The sequence below is a fragment of the Columba livia genome, chromosome 1 (genome assembly GCF_036013475.1).
Source record: "Columba livia isolate bColLiv1 breed racing homer chromosome 1, bColLiv1.pat.W.v2, whole genome shotgun sequence".
In the NCBI taxonomy this organism is placed as follows: domain Eukaryota; kingdom Metazoa; phylum Chordata; class Aves; order Columbiformes; family Columbidae; genus Columba; species Columba livia.
Window position 1 is genome coordinate 106330187 of NC_088602.1, and position 27208 is coordinate 106357394.

The 27208-nt window shown below is 41.8% G+C and overlaps 1 protein-coding gene across 29 annotated transcripts in view; it reads left to right on the forward strand.

Annotated features, from left to right (window-relative positions):
• Positions 1–27208, forward strand: part of LOC110359662 (uncharacterized) — a 239899-nt gene that overhangs the window by 21841 nt on the left and 190850 nt on the right. For 27 of the 29 annotated variants that reach the window (XR_010474120.1, XR_010474131.1, XR_010474111.1 and 24 more), the window contains exon 2: positions 17793–17960. The exons of the other annotated variants lie outside the window; for them this stretch is intronic. The gene's annotated coding sequence lies outside the window, so the exon portion shown is untranslated. The remainder of the gene's footprint in view (positions 1–17792; positions 17961–27208) is intronic. 29 annotated transcript variants of the gene reach the window in all.

The window sequence follows — 27208 nt, forward strand, 5'->3', positions numbered from 1 at the left end:
AGCCATTTTACAGCAGACTTTAGGTAATTGATCTGCCAGTCTCCTTTCTCATTCAGTGCATAGGAAGGATAGTGAGCAAGGCTGAAGAACAGACAAAGAGAGAACTATTTGAGTTACCTCCAGCTCGGAATGATCAAAAATAAGAGACTGACTTTAAAATTAGTTTTGTAAAAGCAGTATGCTTAAGGCTAATCTTAGCTTCTTTGATGTTTGAGACGTAAATGAATGCAATCAATTTACCTTTACAAATGCTACCATAAATGATTGTGAATGAAATCTTAGTCACCTGCCATCTACAGCAACTGGAAGTCTAGGGACAAAAACAGTATTATAGGTCCTGTCACTGAAATCAGGAGAGAAAAAAAACAGTGAAATTCTGTAGTTTTTAGGAATTTTCTGCAGTTCCTAGAACAGTGACCCTCTTTTCTTCAAATTACCAAACCTTCCCTCTGCATATGCATATTAGACTGTTATGTATGCATAGAAAGTCACACAATTGATGTTACTTACTTAAAGAAAAATAATTTTCTTTGCTGTACTTGAATTCTTTCTCCTTATGATTCAAGTAGGTTTATTTCCTATCCACATAGCAAATAGTGCAGTAGTAGTCATCTTCAAGAGACTGCCAGAAGTCGCAGTGAGAAATTATGCTGGGAACCCCCTAATACTGTGCATTTTATGGATGATGTGAAGAATTTAGTGGTGTTGTTAACACATGCTTATGGTGAGAAAGTCAGCCAGCTTCCCTTAGCTGCTGGGCTGAGGCTGTGGCCTCTTTGCTCAGCTATGACAAAATTGTGTGTACAGATGATATGTGCTTTGAGAAGGACTAATGGACTAGTTTAATGGGTTGTTCAGTTGGAACACTTCATGAAGAGAGGCAGCTCTCAGATCAAGATAAAGATGCATCGGAGATTATTGGAACAAACAAAAGAGGCTTTAGGGACATCTTTCACTGGAAAATGATAGGGGGGAAAAGTGAATGTTGCAGAGGATGGTCTTATAAAGGCAAGAGAGAAGGGCAGGCATATTTGCATCTGGTTGTTGTAACTGTCCTCTGAAGACACATAATAGAAGTTTCCATCTCCAGCTGTACAGATAACTCCTGGTAATGACTTTAGAAGCAATGTGATTGTCAGCTACCTAGTGTAAAATATCAGAACTGCACCAGATATTACAGAAACTTGAATGGGCTTTTGGTTGTACATTTACAAACAATGGATGGTGTTTTCCTCTAATGCCAGAGCTGATACAAACCTTCCATTGCAGTGCTCTCTAAGAAGCCCTGGAACTTCTGCAAAATTTGCAAATAAATGTCGTAGTCAACCACTTCTTCAGGTTATTGATTACTGACCAGCATATAGTCCTCAGCATGCCTCCCATCTATAATGAAGAAGATATTCTATCTATTTCTTTGCATTATTAACTTCCTTCTGGCCTTGGGATGTTGTAGAAAATCTGGCAGGCTGTAGCTCATATTAATAGCTGTAGTCTTTTCCTGCATGTTATAAAGCAAACAAACTGGCCACCTCCTCTTCCGAAAATTGCAGCAACAAGACCAGAAGGTGATACAAGGCTTTTGTGGATTCTTTCCTTCTCAGTGGTGTACAGCTGGCACTTGACTGTCCTTCCATTCACAATGAAATGGCTACAGAAAACAGGGTGTACAGATGCAGAAGAAAATAACTGCGGGAAGAACATGTAGTATCTCAGTGACGCTAGAAATACATTGCCTCCGGGGAATGTGCTGGTTTATGGTATTGAATTGATCAGCTCTCTCTTTTGGGCCTAGAAATTCCACGGCTACTGATGTGTTTACAAGAGCAATTTTGGCTTTCTCCTGTGACTGCATTGTCCATATTTTAAATATGTTACTCATAAATATGGAAGAAGAGAAAAATACAGATGCACACAACATGCAGGTGTCTGAGACTGCATTTTGAGACTCAACCAGACTACAAACACAGCACCAGAATAAGATCATGTTAGACTGCCAGAGCATTTACTTTTCCCAGAAAAGCATTTATTTGCTTTTCATTATTCTTAATACATGGAGAAAGGACATAGTTTTGTGTTTTGCCTGCCTGTCTTTCCCACGAGGTGCTGATCTTTTACAAATAAACAAACAAACAAATTAAACGAAAAGACAGTGTTTCGACAGAGTGCCTGGTTGTGAGAACATGAAGTTGCAGCTAAGTGGGTTCTTGCAGGATTTTCAACACCAGGCAGTCCTGGGGAGCAGCAGCTGCCACTTCCCTCGCAGGGCATGGCAGGGGTCCTGTGGGTTCATCTGCAGCAAAGGATCAGTCACACAGGGCTTGGCGTCAAACTCAACTTCTCTTTCTGGGGACTGTGTCCTGATGCTGTTGTGGCAAGTGCCTGATTTCCTGATTCTCCCAGCCTGCGAGGTAGGTAGCTAATTTTTAAATAGTTCATAGTTCCTTTACCTCTTTCTTTATTTTTGTCTTAAATCGACTGTCTCTACTTGGGACTTCTTTCCCAGGGACAGTAGTTAAGCAGGGGTTGGAGGTGGTGTCATGTGTGGACCAGATGACCTCCTTTCCAATCTAAATTAATCTATGTTTGGGAAAGAATACTAGTACAGACTGATCAGGGGAGTAGCAGACTCATCTACACTGAGGGTGAAAGCACGATGACGGCACTAGAAGACAGTTCTGGGTTGAAGACAGAAGCCTTGTTGAGTAGAAAAGGGAGACTTGAGACCAGTCCCAGGACACCTACGAAGCATTAACAGCAGCTAGGCTGTTGGTATTGATTTGTGCTACAGGCAATGGTTACAACATATCTGTCATTCATGTTGTCTCTCTAGGCTCACCTAAAAATGTGCACTGCACTGTGGCCATGTATATTCTTCACTTCTTAGCATCGTACTAAGCACGGCTGTGACTTGTGCCAAGTGACACTCTCCCAAACAGCTTGAGCATCTTCTAGGAACCAGGAGAAAATATTTGAGAAATAAATTTGTCAATAGATAGCCGTAATCACACCTACATTATGAACCTAAAATATTTCTTATTATGGGATTTTTTTTTCCAAATCCTTCAGGCTAATGATGATACAGTGGTGTTTTCACTGGAGACAAGACATGATATGCTGGCAATTTTTTTCCTTGAAGACAGTGATTGGTTCCAGACTTCTCCAAGTGGTGCTCACTGGAGAAAGTCGCAGCCCTTTAGGTATTACTGAGATTTGTAAGGTCACTGCTGAACTGCTTCGTGCTGCAGCTCTGTGACCCCTGTGAATGTTACTCGTTCTCACTGTGATTGCATCCCCCATGCTGCAATGTGTTCTGCCACGTGTGTGTATCTGTGTCTGAAACAGCCACTGTACCTCACATACAGGGTGGCTTTTTGAAACTTCGCTGATCGAGAAGTGGTGAAGGTTTTGAATGAACTGAAAGGTGAGGTGAGGACTGAGTTTCATTTAATATTGGGACCTCCCTTCCATTGCTGTGACCTTTGCATGCTTGGGATGCAGGCCATCCAGACAGTGGCCCCTATTCATTCCTTTTTGCTCCAACATTTAAAGCTGTAATATCTTCAGAAGTTTGAAACCATGGGGTTTTATGCTTGCTTGGAGAGGGCAAGCTGTTTTTCACGTCTCCAGAGAATGTATGTATGGACTTGTTGATCTGGGGTAGACTCAAGAAGAATACTGAGCAGCACAGAAAAGTGCGAAGTTTTATGATATGTCTAAGTGTCCCCTGTGGGACATGTTTTCTAGGCTAACACAGACATTTTGATACTACAGCACAGAAGGGCTGGATCTGTTGTGGGTGCTTGTGTGTGTCTGCATATACTAGCTGTGCTAGGGCCTACAGACACTGTCTTTGAAACCTTGCCGTGAATAATGAAATACTCTCTGAGGTTTTTCTGCAGTCTTGGGGCAGGGAGTTGCTACTCCTGTCACCTTTATTTCTCTTCCTGGAAGGAATTGTGTGCAGCATCCAGTGTAATGTTCTGTCATCAGGTTTATATCACAGTATCACAGTATGTTTGGGATTGGAAGGGACTTTGAAAGATCATCTAGTCCAATTCCCCTTCCAGAGCAGGAACGCCTAGATGAGGTTACACAGGAAGGTGTCTGGGCGGGTTTTGAATGTCTCCAGAGGAGACTCCACAACCTCCCTGGGCAGCCCGTTCCAGTGCCCTGTCACCCTTACTGAGAAGTTTCCTTTCAAATTTAAATGGAACCTCTTGTGTTCCAATTTGTACCCATTACCCCTTGTCCTATCATTGGTTGTCACCGAGAAGAGCCTGGCTCCATTCTCGTGACACTCACCCTTTACATATTTATAAACATTAATGAGGTCACTCCTCAGTCTCCTCTTCTCCAAGGTAAAGAGCCCCAGCTTCCTCAGCCTTTCCTCATACGGGAGATGCTCCACTCCCTTCATCATCCTTGTTGCCCTGCGCTGGACTCTCTCCAGCAGTTCCCTGTCCTTCTGGAACTGAGGGGCCCAGAACTGGACACAATATTCCAGATGTGGTCTCACCAGGGCAGAGTAGAGGGGAAGGAGAACCTCTCTTGACCTACTAACCACCCCCTTCTAATAGCTTTCTCCTTTTTCTTTTTTCTTTTTTCCTTTTTTTTCCTTTCTTCTTTCTTCTCCTTTCTTCTTTCTTCCTTTTTCTTTTTTATTTATCTTTTTTCTTTTTTCTTTTTTTCTTTTTTTTTTTTTTAGCATATGGGAGCTACAGCTTTTAGCAGTTGATGTGTCCATCTTGTCAATACAGCACTTTCTCTATACTTTCTCTATATCCTCCCCCCTCACCACCCAGTTTCTGCGGTGTGGGAAGGCTAAGCCCTTCCAGAGCAGAAGAGTCATGACAAAAGCCATAGTCAGGCTGCAGGTTGTAAGTGGCATCTAGATGCTTCCTGACGGTATTTTTGAAGGTGTTTCCTCTGGGTGCCTCCTGGCAGGGCCTTTCCCCCACAGTAGTGAGGGGCAGCGGGGCAGGCACAGAGGGGTGCTGCACTGCAGTTCTCTTTCCAAACCGGGCAGCAAGTACCTGTGAAGTAGTGACCAAGACTGAGCAGCATATAGTTTTTGCTGTAATTCACATTATACATACACAGGCCGTGGAGGGGCAGAGTTGTGTCTCTCAGGGATGTGCTATGAACATGTCACGATAGGAGCTGTGCAGTTTCCCTGGTAATGAAGTCAGTGTCAGAAGTATCTCTGTCTTTCCTTGCGCTCAGCTAAGTCATGGGGTAATAAAACAAATTCCTTTCAGTCCTTTTCCCCAGATAGCACAGAGCTATGGGCAGTGATTGCTTTGTGTCATCTTCCCTTTTCTTCAGTGATTCTCCATGAAGTTCCAAGGTCCTGCTTGTTTTTCTGTGGTAGGGAGGAGAGCACTGCTGTCCCACAGACCCACTTGCTTGTGGCTTTGACAGGCTATGTGCAGAGGAGGTGGAAGGAGCTGCTTTTCTTCCTTCTTCATCACCTTCTCTCAGCTGGTGGTAAATAGCTGCATGCTCCTACTTGGGAGAATCATGCAGGCGCTTGAGCAAGCTCCACAATACATACTGCAAAGCTCATCCTGGCATCGCATCTGTGGCGGCAGGAGACCTCCCTGCTCAGTGGTGCCAAATAGGAATGCGTAAATCCGTCTTCAGCAATGTGCAGCTAAGCATCATGGCAGAACAGTCAGTAGGTAAACTGTGCTTATACGTGAATTACGTCAAGGAATGGTTGGTTGGAGGGGTAGCCCTGACACCAAAGTGTATCATTTGGGGATCTGGATAGTGTGATTGTGACAGGGGACCGGAGGAGGAGGGAAGCAGTGCTTTCCTTCTGGGGAGAGATGAGCACCCTTGAGGAGAGCTGGGCAATCTCTGCTGGTACTTCTGAGTTCTTGTATAATGCTAGTACACCCACTAACCACACTCTCGTTAATTCAATCTGGGCATTCATTTTTTGTTGGACTAACTTAATGTTCTTGGGATTTGATTTTAGAAAATACAGAGTCCTCGTGGCCATAAATACAGTGCATAAAGTTTTTGCTGTCAGCACACTAGTGGAGAGAATGCTAAGTAGTCTCAAAAAATGAGGTGGATGGTATCTCAACTGGGATATCTTTAATCAGGGGAGACTTTTGACCTTACATTATCCTGTGCTGTGCATGTAGGCTATGGTAATCCTATTTTGCCTGAAGTGTTGTTACTGCCTCAGTGAGCTCTACTGGAAAGGATAAGGGCACTATTAGTATTGCATTCACTGTAAAGGGTCGTGGTAAATGGGAAACTGATCCATACGTGAGATGGCAAGCACTAAACAGTAACTTCTACAGTGGATGAGGAAAGAAACTGTAACATGAAGCATAGACTTCTACAAAACTTGAAATTTCGCAGATGTGCTATTATTCCCTGTCATGAGCTTACAATGTAATGTCTTTTACTGTTACATTTTTATAAAACATTTGAATGAAAGTATGTCTCAGAAAGAAATTTCATGTAGGGAAAAAAGAAAGTATTAGAAGTTGGTTTGCAGTCCCTTCCCTGTCGCAGTAGCCTTTGGCACTGACTTTCCCATTGATAAGGGCAGAGAAAAGAGGAATCTTCTTTGGGGGTTTATGGTCCCACCTGCCTTGAGCTCTTCTCAGTTTGATCTCAGTGTGAAAAACTGAACAGGAAAAGATTATTCACCTGTTCCCCTTCAATTATTGCAAGAAGCAAACCTGTAACTTTTAAACTCATGTCTTGGTTTACAGTGCAGTCCTAAAGTGAAAACTATTGTAAATATAAAGGTATGTTTTCATACTAGTAAGGGATTTTTCCTGTAATTGGTGTAACATTAATGGCAGTTGAGATGCATTGAAAAACAAACTATTGAATGAGTTAGCATGACATGAAAATCACTTGGGTTTTGCTGGCGCAGGAGAAGAGCAGAGAACATCTTCTCCCCTTAGGTATGTTGTATAAAATTTGCCTCAGCACTGGTAAGAATCTGGTTCCAGCAGTCAGGGAAGTCTCATCATGCTGCCCTTGTCCAGCATGGTTTTATCAATGTGTTGTCTGCTTTCTCTTCAGGTGTATTGATCTGCTTTTAAACCACCACTCAAGATTGTGCCATTCCCTACAGCAGGACTTCTCACTGTCCAAGAACAGTGTATGCCTTCTGTACCTCCCTGCAGTCATCTCTTTGGTTCACTGGAGAGTGATGGACATGCTCCTGGTGGACTGGCTACTGGGGGAATATGCCTCAGGGCTCTGTCATTGTGTAAGTGCAGACAGGTGGTGGGACATGATGATTTGACCCACCATAATGCTGTTCCTCAGGGCATGGTACACCAGTTCCTTTCTCTGCTGGGCGGGGAAGACCAGCACCCCCTTGCATGGCTCAAAGGGTGTCTCCAGGGCTTGGGGCAGATCCCCACCTCTCTGGTGTATCTGGGAACCCTTGGCTGGGTGTGATTGATAGCAGCAACCCAATAGCCAAGCCAGATGATGTCCCATCGGTGCATGTCAGGCCCTCTTCCCTGGAGGAGTTCTGTTTGCTTCTTGGGCTCCAAAAGCTGACTAGCTCTCACAGACTTCTGTAAAAGATCACAAATCTTGTCCTTTGTTCAAAACTCAGTCTAAAACAATAGCTGAATGTCTTTTAGAAGTCTTGAAACTGAGGGCAGTGTGTGTCAGCTGTGCTCTTAGGGCTCGTTTTGTAACAAACTCCTTTGTTTGCTAAGTGTAAGGGGAGGAAAAAAAACCCCAAAGTTTGATTTAACTCCATGAGTACACTAATACTTGTATTTTTTGGCTGATGGTACTGGCTATATATTTTGCACAGTGGCCAAGACAGAAATATCATCAGCACACCTGATTTCTCTCTCTTTTTTTAATGTTATTTTTTGTTTGCTTGTTTGCTTGTTGTTGTTTGCTTGTTTGCTTGCTTGTTTGTTTGTTTTGTTTTCTTTTGTTTTAATTTTGATGCATAAAAGACCCTAAAACCAAAAAAGCAAACCTAGTAGCTGAAATCAGTCTTGCTTGAATGTCATATTTACCTTACTGTTAGTGATAATATTGAATCATGCACAGTTTTGGTCAGAATTTGGCAAAGATTGTACTGCTTAGTCTTTCCTGTTCTCCTACATATAAGTCTCCATTGTTTGGAACTGGAGGAATAGAGAATGTTGTCTTCACTGTAATCATTTTTTATACGGTTTTTCTGTGGAAAAAGCACTTTTTCTGTAAATTCAGACTTTTAACTTCATTGGTAATAAAAATGCAATTTTCCTTTGCTAATGCTGTCTATACAGTATACTTTTACAGTGCTGCTGCCATCCTGTTCTGAATACCCTGGGGAAATTGTGACATACTTGTTCAGAAGCCTGTGGGACTTGCAAATCCGTTTTCTGTTTTGTTATGTTTTGTTTGTGTAGTTCCTCCTTTCAAATTTATGCTGAATGTGAGTTGCAACCCAAAATCTGTATTCAGGCCACTTACACAGCAAGAAGTTATATTTTCTAGCCAAAACCCGCTCATCCAGTGGGAATCTGTGACTTTCGGTCATCTCTAATCCAGACACCGTTGAAGCATGGGTCAAAAATCTGCAAGGTGGTATTGCTACCTCCTTTGGCACATTAAATCATAGTTTTCAAGGTAGCCTACATGTATATAATTTCTCTTTTCTCACTGTCCCCTTGGTACTGCAGAACAGCCTTTTTTGTACTTCCGATTAAAAACCAAAACATGTAATTTATTTGTATTTTCTGTTCCAGTTATACAAGCACGTATCTGTCTTCTAGTTTGGGTCCAACTTGCTTCCTTCCTGGACTGTTTTCTTTTTTCTCTTCTCTGAGGGGTTTGTAGCTGCATTTCATACAGAAGCAGAAAACTGGAAAACCCTCTAACTCAGAAAAGCTGTCTTATTTTCTCTTGTTGAAATAGGATTTTAATGAAAAGTCTTCAACACAATGAGCTTTTGGGCCACTTTCCAACAACATGAAAAAAATTTCAACTTTGGTCTTTCATATAGTCTCCTCTTTACCCTCTGGCTACTTTCCTCCCCACTTCTCCCCTGAAAAGCTGGGTTGAATTGTGTCCTAATACTTTTGAGTGAATTTCCAAGTCATGTAATTGTGTATTCTTGCCAAAATAATCTATTTTAAAATTTTAAATCCTTGGCTTGGCATTGCCAGATTACCATATGGAACAAGTTCTAATAACCAGCCAAGATGATAGAAATAAATTCAGCGAGAACATTAAGAACAAAAAACCAAAGAAAACCCTAATCTTCCAAACAGCCTGTCAGGTACTGCTTTCTTTCCAATGGGGAAAAGAAAAGTAGCTAGGAAGAACAAATGTCTGTGATTAAAATGTCAGCTTTCAAAGTTATATATGTGAGATGGACTCTGACAGAAGACTTTTCCCTTCCGTGTCTCTGAAATTGTGTCCTGTGCTCTCTTACCTCAGCTGTCCCACTGTTCGTAGAACCAACTGTACAGGAGTTTAAGCCTACTTGTTGGGTGGAGTTGATTGCATTTTCCATGCACTGAGCTATGATTCCTCATTTCATATATGACTGACAAACTCTAGTGGCTCCAGAAAGCCACATCACAGCATTCCTAAGCATTTATACATGTAGGGACAAGTTTTCCATTGAGGTTCAAAATGTGGGGAACATGAGGTTTGTATGGTGACACACACAGGTTTATTTATTTTTGACTACCTCTCTGAAGCTGAAAAGTGAATAATGCTTGATCCTACAGTCCAGTGACTAGCCTGTGTTATCTGTTTAATATGCAAGGATTTTGTTCGAAGATAGCAGAATTACAGCTGGGAAGCTGTGTTTGGTTTAAAACCAAAACTCTTCAGGCTTCCGCTACATCTTGACCCAATTCTAGCCCTATTGTTTGAAGGTCTGCGTGAGCTGGCTCCAGCTGTGCTACAGCCCTAATGTGGTGAAAGACTTTTCTTACACTGTTTTGAGTGGAAAGCAAGGATTATCCTGAATCTTTTGAGAATCTGTATGTGTGAGATTCCATGGCAGAGTTACACCGTCCTAGAACACCTCTGAATAATCACTATTATGAAGCAGTTAAAAACCAATTTGTGATTAATAGTGGTAGATAAGTTGCAGAGTCAGACTTACCTGCTCTCTAGTGAGGCTGCTGCCAATGATTCTGTGGAAATGGTGAAGGCTGCCAAAAAATAGCGCATGAATGAACAGTTCAGAGGCCCAGCAGTTCACAGCAAAGCATCGTTTTCTGTCCAGACAGCAGCAAGTAGCCGGTTCCCATTTCCACACATCATGGCACAAGTCCCAAGGTTTTTAGGGCTCTAGTTCTTCCAACAGGGTTTTTGTCAGGGTAAGTATTTGTAATTTTCATCATTTCTGGAAAAAAATAAAAATATCTGTATTGCTGGAAAGAAAGCTAGCTGAAAGCAGAGCCCTGTGCTTTTATTTCCACCCACTAGGCTAATACAGAGCTGCTGCTGCTGCATTTTCCTGCGAGTGGCCTCAGCACAACACCCTTGGAAATGAGAATGACTCATCTTGATGGGGGTCTTCTGTTGGGATATTGGAAATAAACACGGTTACTGCGGGAGGCTTAAAGTACAGTAATTTGGATGATGAAACTTGAGGCATTGCTGGGTGAGGAGAGGCTTCAATCAGAAAGCTGTCAGAGGCAGCAGAAAAGCCCCGGGGGAAGAGACAAGCAGAGTAATAAGATATGTCCAGAAAGTTTTGCCGTCAACTTAAAACGTTGCGGAAGTAGAATATTGGCTCTCAGTTAAATCACGGAGAGACTTGGAAAAGGGCTTTGAGAAAGACGCAGGCATCGTGCAGGATTGCTGCAACAGCGATGCCAAATGCTGCAGCTTAGCAAAGGACTTTGGCAGCCCCGCAGCAGCGGGCACCCCGCATGGCTCACACTGCCCAGGGTCTGCAAGAGCCCCGTGCTTCAGGTGGGGCTGCGAGCAAAGCAAATAGCAGGACTGCTCTGAACAGTCAGTCCTAACTTCTTGCGTTAAACTTCCCTTCCTTTGCCCTGGCCCTGTTGAGATAGAAGAGAATCCGTATGAAATTAACTTGTGGAAATATGTTCATATATAGCCTGTAGATCATGTGAGGCAGATCTGTGCTCATATAATCGTCATTTATTTATTACTTAGGGGTTTCGATCTGTCCCTTTACAGCCATTGCTCATATGAGCTACTGAATATTCAGGATCATTAAACGGGAGGCTGGTATCCGATTTTTCTTTTTCTACAGATACATTTTTGCCTTTTTTTTTTTCCTTACACAGAGCTATTAGTAGTTTAGAGAAACTGTGACTTCATAAAGAAATATTTTTGATGACTAGAGGAGTCTTTTATGTGAAGCCCTCCTCTGCTCAGCTTGATGCCTTGTCCTGCTGGTTAGTCTTTCTTTCAGTTTTTGCAGCAACTCCCATTCCCCACTTGCTTGCCTAACCCTCTCTGTGGGCTCTGAGCTGCAGAACTGAGCCTGGGGAGGGACACAGCATGTATGACAGTGCACATGGCACTAGACTATTCTGCATCACCAGTACAAACTCTCAAACTTGATCCTGGGGGGGAAATCTTCACTGAAGATGCAATTATTCAACTGTTTTGTGGTTTTGTTTGTTGGTTTGGTTTGGTTTGGTTTGGTTTGGTTTGGTTTGGTTTGGTTTGGTTTGGTTTGGTTTGGTTTGGTTTGGCTTGGCTTGGTTTGCTTTGTTTGTTTTTTCCCGGGTGGGAACATAAGACCCTGGAATGTTTTCTTGACTTCTGGAGGCTGCCTTCTAGATGTTGAACCACAAAAGAAATGGCACGATTCACACCCTGGGAAAATGTTTTCTGTGTACATTATAAAAGCACACTCCCAAATGATGGCACTAAGCCTGCCGAACTCATCCAATAGCTGGAAGATTGTTATGGAAAATCAAATCAGATTTTTTATAACAATCTTGGTCTGTGACTACTGGTCTCCTTCCATGGCGATGTGCTAGAAGAAACTTGTGACAGATACATGTCTTGGGAGGTGCTGCTGTTTCCCAGGAGGATGCCTCTGTTCGGGCCACTGTTCTGTCTCATCATCAGGCAGTGCTTTGAGGAGTTAACCAGTGTCAAGGGGAGTGAAAATTCTGGAAGTGAAGAAAAAAATGCTTAAGCTTCATAATTTATAAAACCAATGTACAAGTTTGTGCTGATTCTGAAACAAACTCGTGTGGTAACTCTCAGACCTCATCTGTCTTGGGGAAGAGGAGTGCTGTGATGCAGTAAAACCCACAAAAATTAAGCTGAATTTCCAGTGTGCTGTAGGCCAGGATGCAAGTGCTGCTTGTGCTATTAATATGTGCACTACATAATGAGCATTATTACTATCATTAATCATTTTCATTATAATTAATGTAGCTACGGTATGAGCCTACTGAAAAATAAGAGTTAAATAAAGACAAGAATAGGGATTACACAGTATCTTAACAAAGCCCATTGCTGTGGAATTTTACCTATCCCACAACAGAAATAACCATGTCAGCCAGCAAGTGCAGTTACATGGTCACAAAGTGAAGTCCTACTCTGTGCTTACATACTAATTACAGAATCACAGAATGACTGAGGAAACTCAGACATAACCCATAAAAACTTTGATAACTTGACAAGTAAAAGATAAAATTTCATAGTCCCTCAGTAGTGTCTTTAGATAAGATTTTACATATTTCTTAACTCACATAAATACATGAGGATACACGTCTCACTCAAAGATATGTTTGGTTTGTGTCTGAAAATGGAATTCTTGCTCCTTTCTCAGAAAATGATCCTGGATCACAATGTTATTAAATAAAAACTTACTCTACCACACAGGTCGGATGCTTATAATGCAGCATTATTTATGAAGTCTTGTTTCTTAAATACTTCATAGGTGCTACTATTTGAAATCTACCTTGCCATAATTTATGTTTTATGCATTCAGCATATCTTACAGTGTTAAATTCAAGTTTACATTCATCAGAAATTCTGAGGAGAAAACCTTTGTAACAATGTGATTTCATACCATGTCTTTCTTGATTGTGAGGATGGATATTTTCATGGAAAAATCTTTGAGAGCTTGTAGAACACAAGCTTCCTTTCTTTCTGGCATAATTAATTTTTATGGTAAGATGCAAAAGATGCATTTCACTTAGTGTACTCAGAAATGCTGCACTTTCAAGCTTTTGCATACTAACCTTTTCCATTGCTGAAACTTGAAAAAGCTGCTGAGAAAGACCAAAAGAACCCCACCCAGACTTCAGATTAAATATAATCTAAAGTAAATGAAAATTTGACCAATAATGTTCCATCCCAATTCAAAGGCAAAACTTCAGTTTCACTTCCTTTAGAGCAGTATTCAGAATTTAATGTATTTTCTTGTCACCATTTAAAGCAGGAACATCTTTGATTGTCTTCTTCAAAGAGCGGAAAAGAGAAATAGTGTTGTAGTACAGCGTAAAGTATTTCTTCTCTCAGGTTTAGGTGCTATATAGGTCGTTAAGAGAAAACACTGCACGTGGAGATCTAGTCAATCTGAAGAACCAGAAGGAGCACAACAGGAATGTTGTACCTCTGAGTCCCTTCCAACTTACTCATCTAAGTGCAGGATCAGTAGCACATTGGATAATTGGTATTGGCAAGTGAATGGCATTTCTGTGCCTATATCTTGATTCTCTCAAAGTATTACATCCCTGGTGGGCTAGGAGAACAACATGGGAAGGGGTTAAAATGACCAGGTTTATATATAAAATATCCTTTTTCATTATCTAAAGGGAAGAAAAAAATAGAAATGAGGACCTAATTTCCTCTATTTTTATTGAAGTAATATGTAGCAGAGAATCTGATTTGAGATCTCTTGAACTAGATCTCGAAATACCTTACCTTCAGGTACCATGGGCTCTACCTGCCCAATTACTTTGTTCTTACAATAGAGATCACTGAAATGAAGAAGATGCACAGACCCGTTGGGGTATTGGGCTGTGAGTACGATTTACACACTGTGCCCATTTCATCAGTGTGATGGACAGGCTGTAAGCAGAAAGAAGTGTTTTGTTACTTTGTTTTCTTTTTTTTTTTTTCCAAATTCTCATGACAATATGTACTGTAATTACTGATGTCTGCAGAGAAATAAGGATCAACTGCAGTAATTGTTACTGAGTTCACCCAGTATCTAGTACGTAGTTCCTATGGAACAGTTTGGGCATAACTATTCTTACTTGCTGAGATCAAATGGGAAACAGGAAAGTCTCTGAAATAGCCAGGGTGAAATTGGTAGGGATAGTAACAAGGAACAGATGCTTGTACTGCTATTCCTATTGAAATTGTTCACAATACTTCTGATCTGTCTCCAATAGAGGAGAAATTGGCCTCTTGGTTGGTTTATCTAGTGAACATAAAGGTGGATGAGATTTAAGTCTGTTGTGCAAATGTTGCCACAATGGGAAATAGTAAGTTACTTTACATACCTTGAGCCTTATACAAACAAATAAAAAGACCATTTAAATATTCTTGCCTCTGTGTGTATTGAAGACTTTCATGATAACAACTGTAAGAATAAAGAAATATATTTACTTTCACAGAATCGCAGGATCACAGAATGGTTTGGGTTGGAAGGGACCTCTGGACATCTAGTCCAACCCACCTGCTAAAGCAGGTTCACCAGAGCAGATCACACATGAACGTGTCCAGACGGGTTTTGAATGTCTCCAGAGAAGGAGACTCCACAACCTCTCCGGGCAGCCTGTTCCAGAGCTCTGGCACCCCCAAAGTAGAGAGGTTTCTCCTCATATTCATATGGAACCTCCTGAGCTTCAGTCTGTGCCCGTTGCCCCTCATCCTTTCACTGGGCATGACTGAAAAGAGTCTGGCCCCATCCTCTTGAGATATTTATAAGCATTGATGAGATCCCCTCTCAGCCTTCTCTTCTCCAGGCTGGACAGACCCAGCTCTCTCAGTCTCTCCTCATAAGAAAGATGCTCTAGGCCCCTCATCATCTTCACAGCCCACTGCTGGACTCCCTCCAGTAATTCCTTGTCCTTCTTAAACTGGGGAGCCCAGAACTGGAAGCAGCTTGAGTGCAGTACCCCTGACTTGAATAATGCAAACACTGAAGTGTTCTCTCCCGTTTTTCCAGTCCTATCTCTACGTTATGCAGAAAGAAGGGAAGAAACTACTTAAATATTGAAAAAGGAAAAGTCTGCTAGTTTTAAACAAGAAGGAAAGTTATTTGTGAAAGTGTGACTTTCCACTAGAGATTTTTTTAAAAAAACAAGTTCATCTGGAGTTCTAAATACATGAAGGTTTGAAGTGAAGCAGTGCCAATAGTCTCATACAGTACTTAGAAAGGTTCATCTTGAGTGAAAAAGTTTTCCAAAACTTATTTTCAATTTTTCCTCAAACACTTTGTTGTTTTCATACCAGGCCTGGTGGAAGGAGAGAGAGACAAAAAGGGAAAAACAGGACTTCTGAAAATTTCTGCCTTGTTTTTTTGATAGTCTCTCATCTCTCCTCAGAGTGGGTGGGATTCGTTTTGGCAAACTTTACTACAGCCTGGAGGTGCCTACCTTGGAGCTATTCTGGGTTCCCTGTGTGATCCACAGAGAAAAGTAGGCTCTTTTAAGGCGTGACTCATGTAATCTATTTCAAACACCTACTCTAAGATAAAATGTCCATAAAGGAGCCAAGGGTGTCTGGCTCAGATGTGTATGTCTACATTTGGCCAGATGAATCTTACCCAGTATGTCTATGCTGCAGACTGCCAAGAAACAAGATAAATTTAGCTGCATAGAGCTCAGTCCTGTCACAGTGGCGTCTTTAAAAGCTATCTCAGGTACTTCTGACTCTATAACATAGTTTTCCACAAGGTAGTGTCCAGTTGAGGTATCAGAGTGCCTCAGGGTACTTATAACTCAGGTGTTCAGGCCATTGTTTTCTGTGGCTGCTATCTCTAACTGGGCATCATGGTCCATAGCCATCACACAGTCAGGAAACTCTGGAAACCACCCCATGTGCAGTGTGGGACTAAGGACATCAGGTGATACCTATGTATGTACGGTGAAGAAATACCCAGTGCAGTTCGGGGATGATATGGCTTCCATATGGGTGAAGGTGGTGTTGAGGTCTAAGTCCAGTTGTGGTGCTGATACTTTAAATGCCTCTGAAATCCTTCCAGCACAGTCAGAGGTCTGGACATGCTGCCTGTCAGTAGAAGTGAAGAAGCTCAATCTTTTCATTTTGCCAAAGAGAGGGTTAGCACATTATCGTGGTGTAAGAGTTGCCACACAGTGACATTTCTGATACAGGATGACAATTTAATCTACTGCATGAAAGCACAATGCTACTCAATCTCTAAAGTAAAACCAGGTTAATTCACACTACAAAAAGGAGCATATTTTTTACAGCAAGGCTAAATAACTGCTGGAATAACTTTATCTAGGAGTTTGACAGATGCTTCTTTTCCTTGAAAACCCTTTCTAATCTAGATATGATACAGCACGATGAACTCTTCCTACTTTAATGAAGGAATTAAACAGTGAAATGTGGTGGCCTGTGATGTGAGACTCTGAAGATTTCCCTTCTGGCCTAAAAAGCTGTTTAATGGGCCAAACGCAGCATTGGATCTCAACATCTCACAGTCCTGGGAAATCTGCATTTCAGAAAGGGCTGTACAGCCTTTTCCTATTTCCAGTACAATCACTGTCAATCACCTGGTCCTGTCTTCTTCACATTCTGTTTCTTTAATAAGGTTTTTGATCTGAAAATGGGCTTAGGGAACTCTCTTTCTGTGACCTGGACTCGTTATATAGAAACACAGATAAGGGGGCTGTAGAAGCATAGTATACTGGAGCTGAAGGTCATGACTGAGAAGTATGTCACAGGGAGGTTCTACATCCCGGGCTTAGGTTTGAGGTATTTTACTACTAATTGTCTTCTGGATTTTTTTCACTGCTATGTACCAGAATACTTTTTGTAGGCCAAATATAAATCTCCCATTTAATTTTGACAAAAGAAAGTGATTACCTCTTTTTAACTCCAGGTGACAAATATAGGTCCATGTGTTAGCAATCTAGTCTGTCTTCACTTCTCATAGTGGAAGAAATTTGAATTTTTGCTTTGCAATGCTCTCTGGAGAATGCCATGTTGATAGTTAAAATTGTAGGACACGAATCTCTGCCAAAACTTTGTTATTAAATGATAGGTGCATCTCTCCACCTGCCTTTCCCAAAGCTTACCTCTACTGTCTTCAGTGCCAGTGCTAATGTGAGTTTGTCTCTTTTTGCCTCTCTTACTTGGCGACACCTGAACTATAGTATTCTATGGCAGAACTATAGTGTTTCTGTTAAAAGCATAGAATTACAATTACATACGATCTGCTTTTTTTCTGTAGATGTTCTTGCTTGGGTTATGTTCTCTTCCCTTCTCTGGTCAAAGCATGCAGGGCACACATCCAAGATGAATTGTGAAAGGTTCCTATAATGTTTTGCCCTACCTTTACCAAGAGGCTAAAAAAATGGAATACATCTTGTAAGATGTATTGCAGCCAAAGTTCTCAGCCCCTAGAGAAAGGTGAAAGCACTGATTGTATGAACTAGTTTCTGAAACTGCAATTTACTTTGCAGTGGAAATATCTTTTGGTTTTTGCACAACTGGATTTTCTACTCTGTAGTTAAATAAAAGCAGCTTCACTAAAAGGAGAAGCAGCTTAAAGCAATGATGCATTTTATAGAAGAATAAAACCTGTCATAGTTAAGATTTAAATTTTTTCACTGATCCCATCCATTTCTCTTTGACAGAATGGCAGCGTCAGTCATCCAATGCTGTAGCAGCACTCCAATCTGCACGACTAAGAGGTCTGAAAAACATCTCATCTAGAAATCAGACCTTGTGCATACAGGCTTTCAGATGACACTGCATCTTACAGCTCTGTCTTTGGGAAGGACTACTTCTGCGCTGGAGTAAAGGTACCACTCTTCCTCTTTCCGGCCCAGTCGCTCTGTGTGTTCCTGGTTGTCTTGGTCTGGTCCTGTCTATCACATCTCCTGGCTGCTTGAGGGCAAGCCAAGGTTTCAGTTCACTTCCTTCCTGCTCCTACTCAGAAGCAAGGAGGCGGATAAATTCTTAACTAAGGTCCTTTTCTTATAGTTTCTGTTCCTAGGGGTCCTCTTTTTCCTTACCAAAATACTTTTTGATCTAGGTCTCCCAGCCAAAACATTCATGAAATGTGCATGAAACCTCACAATGCTCTTAGTCCTTGCTGTCAGCTTTGAAAAAGACAGTGATGCTAATAACTGAAATCTGCTGTGATGTTGCTCTAGTATGAATAACATTAGAGCCTGGACTTTGGAGTGGTTTTCTAGCAGAGAAGGGCTTACATTTCTAAATTTCATGAGTATAATATTGAGAAATCATTTAAAATAGCGATGTGCAATTGAGAACAAAATAATGAGATGTCATGCGTTCCTTTTTTAATCATATATAGGAATTTCTTAGAGGATACACATGAAGTAAGAGGGTAGAGTTAAGGCACCCACTGTGATACGAAAGCAGTTGAACTTCTAAAGTCTGTAGGTTTTAAACTCTTGAATTAAACATATACTGTACATTTCACACTGCAGTAAAAAAAGTTTAATGGCTACACATGAGCTTTGGAGCATGATGCAAATTGCACCATTAAACACCATCTTTGCATTTAGATTTGTAACTATTTGTTGTTCTATCAAAACATAGCTGTATTTTTACTCCTGCTTGCTTTATAGAACCAGTTCGAGTTTAGGAGAGGAACTAAACTCGTCTGTTTAGCTTGCATATAATCAGCAAACATTGTTAGTAATATGGGAGTCATCTACCCCAAGTTTGATGTCTAAGCCTGAGTCAGGCCCCCAGACTCCATTTGTAGGCAATGAACTGAATAGACAACTCCAGAAGGTGATATCTCTCACACTAAGTCAGCTCAGATAAGGGAGATTAATTGCTCCTTACAGGTGCTTTTTTTGATTACCAGCTGGGTTCAAATTCCTGCTGTGCTCAACACCAACGAGTCACCTGAAATTAGTTTTCCTGTATGTAATGTGGGTGTGCTTTAATGATTGGTCTGTTGTCTTTTCTGGGGAAAAATCAGAAACAAATAGTACTTAAAGATCCTCTGAGGCCCTCAGTTTTCCCCAGCTGGAAAGCTGGTGTATAGGGTGGGGACAGCTAATGCTTTCTTAGCTCTAAATGCAAACTGTGATTGCAGACTCTTAGTTTCCTGTTGGGATACTGGAACTAGACAATACCCCTTTAAAAAATATTAGCTGCTTTGCAAGGTTGGTCATTTTGAAACAGTAGATACTTGTAAATTTGGAGAAATTTGGGGAAAAATTAGTGAAAGGTGAGAAATATGGAACTGAAAATTGCTATTTTAGCATTTCTCTTCAGCATGAAAGGGCACCTTAAAATCTTCCGTGGCTTGCATTAAGTCTTCTTGATATTTTCTTCTGTCTCATTAATCCCAGTCTATTTTAGATGACGTGAACAATTGCTGCTTCTTTTGAATATTATCGCTTTAATCCTTCTTCACCTTGAGTTCACTTGGGGAAATGATATTTTTTTCTGTTGAAAAGATTGAAAAATGAACACAGCTTTTTGATAGTAGAATCAAATTATTTGTTTATTTTCTTATAATAGTGGTATAGTCTCTCTTGATTTCCAGGCTAAGTATAGTACAATGTATATTCTTAAATACCAATTTATTACAGCTTGAAGGATTGGAGAACTTTACTGAAAGAACTCTTGAGTCATTTTCTTCAACGGTCCATCAACCTTGCAGGCTGTTCTGGTTCTTTGCCCTCAGATAAGTTGTTTTATATTTGGTAGATTTTAAACTGCATTTTTTATTTTATTGATCTATCCAGTGACTGTATAACTTGCAGATCCCTAGCATTATGCTGTGGTACTGAATGTTATGCTTTGTTTCCAGCAAATAAAACCAGTAAAAATTTATGTACCTTAAAGGCAAATAGGAATTTTGCATTATTTGTGTGTGCTTAAAACACAAGAATACTGAAAGTTTTCCTCTTCAATTCATTTTTCTGAGCTTCATCAGTTCAGTCTCACACTCTGTCACTGTTATCTCTGTCACACATACTTTCTTATTTCACTTTGTAATGATCCCCCTTGTATGGGATCATTCAGTCTTCAGAAAGAGACAAAAAGAAGCAGAGGGGGGACTTCTTTTCCTTTTGAAATGTTTGGAAGGATGTATAATAGGATGGTAAAGGGAGCCAAAGCCCTCCCTGGATGATACCAGCCCCAGGGGGTGGTTGATAGGCTGGAGGACAGACCTGCTATTCAGAGGCACTCTGGCAGGTTAGCCAAAATGGCAAAGTCCAGCACCTGGGATAAGATAACCCCGTATGGCACTACAGACTGGAGAAGCTTTTCAGAAGAGGTTTGTACATCCTCATGGAGGTCACCACAAACTGGGAAGTATTAATACAAGGCTCTTGAGGCTTCATTTGGAGTCCTGAGCATGTGAGTTCTCAAAAGCAGCTGGAGTTATGTTCCAGATAGCTCTATAAAAGTCATGCTTTAACACAGCAGCAGGAATATGAGAGCTACAGCTACCTGAAAGGCATTGGAACAGGCTGCCCAGGGAAGAGGTTGAACCACTATCCGTGGAGGTGTTTAAAAGACATGTAGATGAGGTTCCTAGGGACATGGTTTTGTGGTGGACTCTACAGTGCTAGGTCTTTTCCAACCAGAACTATGACACCTGCTATGTGTGCAGAATCACACCTACTGGGGCATGCTCACAAACCACAGAAATCCTCAGTGGTCATTATAGAAGAACGAAAGAGCAGACAAGACAGCAAGCTATGAAAGCTGAGTAGAGAGGGTAAACTCTGGCAAGTTTTGGTGTGTAAAGCAGATTTTTGTGAGCAGTATGACTCCTACAGCTCACAGATGTAAGGGGTGATGTAATCAGGAGATTTATTTTAAAAGGGAAGGGATACTGGAGACATGAAGTGCTAGCAGGCAATTGAGATCTGGGGTTCAGATCAGGCTGATTTTCCCCCGAAGTCTTGATTTTTCTCCATAAACTACAGATGGTGTGTAGGACAACAACTTCTAAATGGGTGTCATGTCTACGTTTAAAAAGCTAAGGAAGATGAAACTAGGTCAGTTCTGGTCTGAGTTTTGTCAGTAATATTGCAACCAGATTAAAACTCCAGAGAGTTTACATTTACATTTCACTCTCTTCTCAACTGCACCCTTTTGGCACAGCCTGGATTTCAGTCTGACTCAGTGCTACACTTTTAAATGTCAGTTCCCCAACTTGTTAAAGTGCATTTCTAACTCTTAACCAAGGAAACTAATTTATTTTAAATAATTTAGCTTCTAATTTAGTCTTTCCCTCCCCTTAAAACTGGAATGCATCAGTCTGAGGAAGACCAGGCTTGTACCAGCTGACTGTGGCAAGTGCATAGTCTGTATGTGCTGAAGAGGGCATCAATACCAGTAGCAAAGGTTATTCATCAAACATGCAAGAGCAGGCCAGATTTGCATATGAAAATAAGCTGAGGAGATGAGGAGAGCTACCTCAGCTATCAGTTACACCAAAGGTTTGAAATTGCTGTTTCAGAGCTGTATCTTCACCTGTCTGTCACGCTTTGACAGAGCTGCGGTGGGGCCCTGTCTTGCTTGTCACTTGCTGCTGCTTTTTACTTTGTTCTGGGGTCATCTGTCCTGTTCTCCGTGATGCAGACAGTCAGCTAGGGCCAGGGCCACACCAGTGGTGGAAGGTTATCTTTCTGAAGGGCTGTGTCTGCCAGCACGGAGCTGCTTCTCTGCTGGCATGTCACAGGAGATTTGGCAGCTCAGGATCATCCAAGTACATTCAGGCCACGGCTGAGCTCCCTGCTGTCCTGGACACTGTCTGGTGTGGTGTTTGGCTCAACAGATCTTACATCCTCTCAGCATGGAGGAGCCAGATTTTGGTGCACTAGGAATTGTGATCAGTACTGCAGCCAGCATGTGACCATACGCACAGCTAATCAAAGGCAGAGCAACACCCCAGGTGTGTTTTGACTGGACTGTCCCATTCCTCCCAGCCTGTGTAACAGACCTGTCCTTTCCTCCCTCACTTCTCTTTTAGCATCAGCGGGGTTCAGATTTAGAAGAAATGGAGCAGCACCCCAGGGTGCTTGTTTTTAGCTTGTTTTTAGACTTGGGCAGGCACTGGCTGGGCTGTGACTTCTCAGGGTCTTCACTGAAGTCTTTCAGAATGAGTTGGTTTTGTGTTTTTCTACCCCCCTGCAGTTCTGATGCCTGGTGTGTTGTGCCTAGGAATCCTAGCTTTCATTGGAAAATGATTAACTACTACTGAACTGTGATGAAACTCTTGAAACTGTGATCAAGCTGTATGTGTTATCTGCCAAACTGGAAGATGATGACAGATCATTCATAAAATGTATTCTGTTTCTCTCAATATTTAAAAATAAAACACAGATTATTCTGCATTGAGCATCTGAGACAAGAAAAAACATATTAATTGCTGAAATGTGTGTTATTCTCAAAACAGCAAGTCTATACAGATCTCTCCCTTATAGTGCAAAGGATTGTACTAGGCATATGTACTAAGGGAGTGCCAGGCTTTTCTGGATTTGTTGTGCATGTTAGAATCAATCACACAGGAAAACATGTCACAGTGTCTCTGTGACCTCTAGCTCCTCCATGCTGAGGGCTGTGGGACAACTGGTAGAAGCAGAGCTGACAAGGATGCTGGTGTAACACACGTGTGTGTCCTAGAGAGGCTTGCAACAGAGCAGGAAGCCCAGCCTTGGGAGGCCTGGGGCTTGCATGTGTTGTCCTTGAGGCATACTGGAAAGAATGTTTTCTGAACAGATAAGGATGCAAAGCATAGCTGGTTCTTGATTTGGAGTGGGGTTTTTCCCTCTTTTCTCACCATATATTTTGTCTGTATCCCGATGAAGAGGCGCGGGGAACTTCGAGGGCTGCCCCAGTTGGAAGGACCCCCTCTGATCCCACCGGAGTATCTCACTCGTGCATTGAGATGAGCGTTGTCTGCCCAGCATTCTGGGGTTGTACATGACATACACAGAGAATTCAGGTGAGGTCTAAGTGAGGGTGTCAGTGGGTGCTATATAGTTGGCCACACAGCGGCTGGTTGTGACTCAGTGCCTGAAGGTGTGTGGTGTGGACTTGGACAAGGTGCTCCTGCCTGCAGCCCTCCACAGGGAAGCCTTTGGGTGATGCACTCCTGGCCAAGGAGGAGCATCAACTGACATGGGGCTTGGTGTAGCACAGCAGTGGGTTTAGGTAGCTTTCACAAGAGTACAATTTTCCACATCCTACAGGACTACATCCTGGAGAACAGAAAACACCTGTCACACGCCATTTTGTGTTACATATTCATAACTTGTTAGAGCAGGTCCTGCTCTGTCACAGTACTGACCTTTGTGTGTTATGCAACGGGTATTCTTCGCTGCACAAAGTCAGCACTGCCAGCTGCTGTAGTCTTACAGCTGTAGCTGAGGTTTTGTTTTAGCCCCCAAAGAAAAGAAAAACCTGAGTGTTAAGCATAAAAGGATGTGTGTTCATTGCCAGTCTTGCTATGTAGTCTGAGTAGCCATGGAATAGTACTGCAGGATGTGTTCTGCCAGGAAGGGTTGCCACAAAGGTTATGTTTTTCCAAGAAGTGGAAGACAGTTGAACACACTTCTGTTGACTGAGGAAAACCTTGTGCAAATGTCTGCCACATTTTAGCAAAATTTACGGCCTCTAAAATAGCTAGCTTTCTGGAGCCTCAGAGACTTAGAGTGGTAAAGTCATTGGAACAACTGCTAATGAGTTAATTACAGTGGATTCATTAGTTAAAATTGCTGCCAGAGACTTGAATGTTGCAGATGACTGTGTCTGCTGGCAAGTGGCTCACGCTGCTGGTCAGACCTTTGCCTGATTTACGCCTCTTCTGTAATCAAATGGAATTCTTGCCTGATTATCCCAAAATTCCGTTCTGGTTGTATCTTTTTATAAAATTTAACTTTTGGTTCTGAACAGACTTCATGTGTGCTGCAAGTGTACTGGAACCACTCTCACAGCTATTCTGTCATTCTTGTCAGCAAGGTACCTTATTGCATGGCAGCTGTTCCTCTGAAATACAGACAGCTATCCGTCACCCGTGAAATCTGAGGCATTTAGAGGCTTCTAAAGAAAAGTGCAGCTAATCCATATCCTCTGAGGGTCATTTTGTGTGAAATAGCAAGGATTTTGCCAACAGAACAAAAGTTTGTTGTGTAAATTGATAGTTGAACGCCTTCCCTGTGGCCACCTACTTGATACTTAAGATGGATATTTAACGTTATCCTTTCTTTTTTAAAAAAAAAAAAAATTACAGAGATTGCCCAGAAACTGTAAGAATTTACTCTGGTCTCTTTCTTATAAATAGAGAACGCACAATCAAACCTCCTAAAACCACCAAAAGCGATTCTGAGGCCAGGTTTCAACCTCACCTCAAATATTTTTCCCTAGCAAAAATTGCAGCTGTAGGTGTCGAGCCCTTTGAAGGCATCCTCAGGTTTCCCAGACTCCTTCAGTAAAGCCTCTAGCTCTTGTGCCAGGTTTGGTTAAATACTTTCGATTAACTTTTTGATTAAGCTCAATGAATAGTTTTTTTCCACCTTGGCTCAGCAAGAATAACATTTCAATTTCTCTCCTGTCCAGATAGGTGTACCCTTGACCTGAGGGTTTAATTGTTATTCAGGGTCTTACAAGCGTTTTCATTAGGAGAAGGAATTGATACAGGGCATGCATTTTCTTCACTGCAAATCTGTTATTTCAAACACCTACAAAATCCCATTTCTCTGAACAGAGTAGGAGTCTAGTTTTGCTTATAGTTCCACACCTCTTTCCAGCCTGCTCTACTTCTGTAAAAGTTTCTCTTTTACTTAAGATCACACTAATTACATTTCCACCACAGATACTTTGATGGGCTTTTTGCCAGGCACATCTGCAGCAAGTGCTACTGAGTTGCTTATAGCCATCAATCCCCGAGCAAACCCTTCTGTCCCATCTTCAGTTAGCTGTGTCTCAGTGTAGGGCTGTAATTCTTATGCTGAGCTATTAAAATTCTTCTTGACTTTGACACCTTGGTTCTGCTTAGAGAAATACTTCAGGTAATGGTGAATCAGGGAGAAGTAAATACTTGTCTTCAGAAGGCATTGAATTGTCCTAATCCAAATGAATCATGGTTTCCTTTTGTGTTTAGCTATGCTGCTTCTACAATAGGCATTTTATTGTGATTTCTGTAGCAGGCTTCAGGAAGCCGCGGGATACTTGTTTGAAGTGCTTGAAGTGTTTCAGTCCCAAAGCTAAACTGAAAAGACTTCTAAAGCTAAACTAAAACTTGTGAAATTTTTCAATATATTGCTTGTATCTTAAACACACCAAAAAATAAAAAGGGTCAGCATTTAAGAGCAATAGTCTCCGCACAGTGAGAATGGCTAGAGAATGGCTTCCACATGTGGCTTCCATCTGAATAGTTTACTTATGTAAAAGTTTGCTAGTCTTAGCTGAGAATGAGAAAAGATTAGGTATAGAAATGAAAGAAAACCCTCAGCAAAGTGCCCCAGATTTGAAAAAGCTCTCCTCTTCCAACCATCTTTCTGATGCTGCCTTCACACTCCTAGCTGGGTAGCTGAATAGTTTCCAACTTCTAGAAATGCTGGCCATTAGTGGAGGAAAAACTTTCTGTGTCTTTGTACACAGATATTGTTGTGGTCAGTACTGAGCAAAAGTGATGAGATAAACCACATCCTGGAAGATAAGACCTGCGGTGTGCATCCCAGTATGAAGTTTCTCATCCAGACTGTGTTGTTCCCCATTTAAGAGCAGTTTTTCCTACTGGATGCCTTCCTGAACTTAGTAAAGTTTTCATCAAGGAACAAAAAGTTTGGGATTCTCTTTTGGCACATGGAACTTGAGGGGTTGTGACCATGAGTGCTAAGGGGGCTGGATGACATCATTGTGAAGCTGCTCTTGGTTGTCTATGAAAGGTCATGGTAAGCTGGGGGAGGTTCCTGAGGACTGGAACAAAGCAAATGCCACCCTTATTTTCAAGAAAGAAGGTCTGAGAACTTCAGCCTGGTCACCATCATCTTAATAGTGAGGAAGGTGATGGAACAAATAGACCTGAAAACTGTTTCAAAAAATGTTAAGGACAAGGTGATTGCGAGTAGTCAGCATGGATTTGTGAGATTTACAAACCCATTGGAGATCATGCCTGACCCATCTGGTAGACATCTATGATGAAATGACTGGCTAGGTGGATGAGTGGAGAGCAGTGGATATAGTTTATCTTGACCTGAGTGAGGCTTTTGACACTGTCTCCTATAACATCTTCATAGACAAAACTGGTGAAATATGTACTGCATAAATGGACAGTGACAGAGTAAAAACTGGCTGAACTGCCAGGTTTGAAGGGTTGTGATCAGTGGCAGGTTGTCCAGCTGGAAGCCTACCACTAGTGGAATGACCCAAGGGTTGGTATTGCTTAACATCTTCATTTATGTCCAGGATGATGGGGCAGAGTCCACCCTCAACAAGTTTGCATATGATACAATATAGAGAGGAATGACTGATACACCAGATAGGTGTACTATCATTTAGGAGGACCTTGACAGGCTGGAGAAATGGGCCTAAATGAATCTTCTGAAATTCAGCAAAAGTAAATGCTAAGTCCTGCGTCTGAGTAGGAATAACCCTTTGCACCAGTACAGGCTGGGGCAGAACAACTGGAAAGCAGCTGTGCAGGAACACCTGGGCTTCTGGTGAACACAACTTTGAACATGAGTGAGCAATGAATCCTTGCAGCAAACAAGGCCAACAACACCATGGGCTGTGGCTGACAGGGTGTCACCAGATTGAAGGAGGTGATCATTCCCCTCCACTCAGCACTGGTGTGATACATTTGGAGTGCTGGGTCCGGTGCTGGGCTCTCCAGCACAAGAGACACACTATTGTACTGCAGCAAGTCTGGTGAAAGGGCCACAATGAAGATTAAGGAACTGAAGCATTTGTCATGTGAGGAGACACTGAGAGAGCTGGGACTGTTCAGCCTGGAGAAGAGGAGACTCAGGAGGATCTTACCCGATTGCAAAAATATCTGATTGGTTTGGGATCGTGGGGGAGTAAAGATGACAAAGCCAGA